Genomic DNA, 4,401 nt, shown 5'->3' with positions numbered 1-4,401 from the left:
CTTTCCTCCCTCTCCTCTCTCTTTTTCTCTCCTCTCTCTCTCTTCTTTTTCCCCTATCTCTTCTCTCTCCCTGAAAAAACTCTTTCTTTCCTTACTCTTCTTTCACTTTTCCTCCTTTTTGCCCTTCCTCCTTCTCTTTTCCCCTTTTCCCCTCTCTCTTTCTCTCTCTTTTCGCCCTCTTCCTCTCCTCTTTTCCCCTTCTCTTTCTCTCTCTCCTCTCTTTCTTCTCTGTCTCTCTTTCCTCTCTTTCTTCTTCTCTCCCCCTCTCCTCTCTCCTTCCTCTTTTCCCTCTCGCTCCTCTTCCTCTTCCTCTCTCTCTCTTTTTCCTATCTTATCTAAACCCTCCAGTTACCGTGATAAAATTTTTTTATTTTGTTTTTATGCTTTCTATCTTAACTCTTTTTATTTTTTTAGGTTTTATTTAGAATATCTTAAATTTCCGTTTAATCTATTTGTTAGGCTTAAATCAGTTTGATTTTAAACATTTCCTCCACCTTCTTTTTTTAAAAGCTTTTTACCTCCTCTTCGCCTCCTCCTCTTTATTTTTCTCCCCCACTCCTCTCATCCTTTCCTCTCCCTTCCCACCACCCCCTCCTTTATTTTTCTTTCTCTCTTCCCCTCTCCCTTTCCCTCCTCTTCCTCCCCTCCTTTTTTCTTCTTTTTCTTTCATTTCTTTGCTACCCCTCCTCCTTTTCTTTTTCATCTCCTTACCCACCTCTTCTTCAGCCCCCACTCCCCCTGGAGGTTTTCCCAAAAGCCACCGCATTTCCCGCACTCTTATCTCATTACTTCCGGGTTCCTTTTTACCTGTACAAAAACAGCGAATGCCCTAGAGGAAATTAAATAAATAAATTACTTGGGGTATTGGGTTTAAGCGAAAGAATTTTGAAATTTGATAGCCGCATTTCATATACCGGTGCACTCTACCCGGCGAAACGAAAGCAACCTGATAGATCTACACCGTTCGCGAAGCCCCGTTTTTGTTAACCTTGGGAGAGTCTAGGGGGGGTCTCCACCCCCCCCCCCCTCCCAAACACCACCCTCCAAAGGCCCCATCTTTACTTTCGTCGTGCTTTTTCTTTTTGGGGGTATTTCGCCCCGACTTTTGGTAAAAGTGGTTTTGGTCCCACCTTCCTTTCCAGACACGGCCCCTTTGACCTTTCCCCCCCCGTGAAATTCCGGCTAAAATTGGATTTCCCCCTTTTTCTATACGACCGCTCTTCTTTCTCTCCCAATTAGCATATACCTCTCTCTCTCTCTCTTCTCTTCTTCCCTCTCTCTCCTCCTCTTCTCTCCTCTCCCCCTTTCCTTCGTTCCCGCTCCGTCCGCCCCCCCTCCTTTGTTCTCGCCTCCTTCCCTCTTTCCACCCTTTTCTCCTACCATTCTCTTCTTCTCTATCAAATCCCAATAAATTAAAATAAAATATATATATATATAAAATTATTTTTTAAATATTTATTTTCTTATTTTCTTTTTTTTCTCTCTCTCTCTCTCCCTCTCCCTCCCCTCTCTTCTCTCTCTCTCCTTCTCTCTCTCTCCTCTTCTCTCTCCCCCTCCCCTCTCTCTTTTTTTTTTTTTTTCTCTTCCTTTCTCCTTTTTTTTCTCTCCCCCTTCCTTTTTTCTCTTCTCTCTTCTCTCTCTCTTCTCTCTCTATTCTTTTTCCCCCTTTATCATCCTATCAAAAATACATCTGATATTTAGCGTGTAAATAAGGCAATCAACTGCAAGAGATGCTTCAGTCGGGGTCGTGAATTAATTTTCAACGCAAAGATATGCAATTCACGCCTTGACGCATATTAAATTAGCATCATTATATTGCAAATGAGATATTTTTGGGGAAATTACATAATTAAGAAAAGAAGCGTGCTCGAGTAAGGGCCCGAGACCCGTTAAATCCGCGGCTCATCTGGGCGATAAAGTCCTCCGGGTCAGCCCCCCGATGGAGAAGTTTCACAGATAGAGGGCCGTGATTGGGGCTTTATTCCCCAAAAGATTGGCGAGACGCGGGGGTTCCAATCACCCCTGCTTTTAACTGTGGAATTTTTTTTGCAGGAGTGGCGCTTTACGGCGCGCTGTGCTCTGGCTTGGCCTCGGCCGAAAACCCCCGGGGAAAAATTTCCCCAAAAGCAACGGTTATCTACCCCCACCCCCAAAGAACCCGATTGTCAGATTGTCCCACATTCTGGTTACAATACTCGGGGCCCAGACCTCCGCCGCTCCAGACGTCAATAATAACCCCCAGTACGAACCCGACCATTGCAGGAAAAAACAGGGGACAACCACTCTTTTCCAGACTCGGCCAGACGCGGGGTCCAGTATCAGCCCAGCGTGTCAGGCATAGTTTCGGCTTTTTGACGGTTTTGTATCAAACCACCCAGTCAACCCTGGGGGTAAAACCGTTTCGTAATTTAACCGTGTGGTGCCAAGGTAAACTATGGACACTACACAGGTGAGAACAGGGGTTCCCTGTCGAGGTGACCAAAAAATAAATCAGGAGTTAACCGCCTTTTCCCCAAACTCGAGCACAGGCACGAAAAAGAGCCCCGTGTTTTATTTTCCAGGTGGATTTGAAAAAACTCGAGTCAGACTGTTTCAGCCCTCCATTGTCAGGAGCCAACAGCCACTAAACCCGATATGAACAAAAACACGGTTGAAAAGGGTTTGTCGAGACACTTTTGTCGTGGAAAGGACGTTCTAAGAACTACTGTCGCTCAGCGTCAACAAGCATTCCTTTCACATTGTAAACTCGTTTTTTTGAATGCCTTTGCACCGTGAAAAAGGGGGACAAGGACCAATGTTTCTACCAGACAGTGTCCAAACACAGGGGTGCCCCCAAAAATTTTGGGGCGTACTCAGGTGGGCCCCCACCCCCTACACCCCTTCTTGAGGGGCAAGGGTTAGCCCTTCACACAAGTCAGACCGTTTCAGGACCAAATACGCACAACGGTCCCGTCGTACAAACCCCAGGAAGTAGAACCCCTGTGGTCCAAGTACCCCCGGGAAGACGTGTCGTTTAACCCCGAGGTGGTGCAAACCCAACAAAGACAGGAGGGCGTGACCGCACAGTAAAACCCAACTCGCCAAATACCGTCATCAGACGTACCCCCCTTTGGGTTTTAATTACGATGCCCCCGGGATTCCTTTTAACTTTAAAAGATTTCCTTGCCCAAACGTTTTGACAGATCCAATATCGCCAATATTTTTTGAACAAACAACGTGGGTAAATCGTGAACGTTTTTTGAAAATCTGCGAGTTTTAATGATTTTTCCCTCATATTTGAAGAGCTTGTTATGAAATGACAAATACACCCAAAATTTTATTTAACATTTATTGTTTTCCTACATCAAAAGATACACTACGCATATCAAAGGGCATTTTTAAAAGTAAGATTTCAGCAATAATATTTGATTTACATTTTAAAAATGGTTCAATTTTAGATTGACGCCAACAGATATCAATGTTTTTGTTTTTTTTCCAGGAAGGGCGCCTTGTTTCCCTTTTGATCGGCTGGCCTGGGGCGTCCCTCGAGAGGCCTCGTCGGCAGCCTTCGGGAAGGGACGAACTTGAATTTTTCTTTTCAACTGCCACCCAAAAGGAGCAATTTTCAGCCATCCGTATTTACCGAACGCAAATCCAGTACTCACCCGGCGTCCCAAACGTTCAAACAGAGATGTCCATATTAGCAGACTCCGTCCGCACGCAAAAGTTTTTACCCCCTTTACCACAGATGCCGTACTAGAGGCCCCTTCGGCATACGAAACAGTGACTGTCACTGTACTCAGGAAAAAACGTGGCACACAGGCGTCACCCCCCCCTTCGGGTTTAATTTTAGGGACACGTACTCAGCAGGTGTCAGGCCCGAAGGGCATTTTCCAGCACGATATGAGCTCGTGTCCAGCGGGTCCCTACCACGTCGTTAGGAACGCGTTTAAAAGCAGGTTGTACCTCAGCGGTGGTCAGCCCCGTCTACAGAACACAGAGGGTAACAAGGAACAGAGTTCCAGGTCAGACTCGATTATCCCCATACCAGTACGCACCCTTATTTACGGGTCGTACCTCCCCGGACGTCTTTAGGATACCAGCTTGTAGGACCAATGTCGTTACCCAAACCATCACGCAGCCGGGTAGATGAGATCACAGCACAAGGTTGTTTTTTCCACCCCCATTTCTCGCGGGGGTGCACTAACACACAGACCATACGAAAACAACACAGGTAGAACAGCGATTTCCCCACCGTGGACCACGACAGGTGCCCAGACACAAAAGGCGTAACGTTCCCAGCGGGTTTGAGGACACAGTACTCCCCCAATTTTTTTCCCAAAACCCATCAACCCCAGGGGGTTGTATCACAGGATCAAGTCCGCTAGCCCCGCATGTCACAGCACTAAAAACCCCCTCGGG

Source organism: Penaeus monodon, chromosome 5, assembly GCF_015228065.2.
Source record: "Penaeus monodon isolate SGIC_2016 chromosome 5, NSTDA_Pmon_1, whole genome shotgun sequence".
NCBI lineage: Eukaryota > Metazoa > Arthropoda > Malacostraca > Decapoda > Penaeidae > Penaeus > Penaeus monodon.
Note: the sequence above shows the minus strand (reverse complement) of the source record.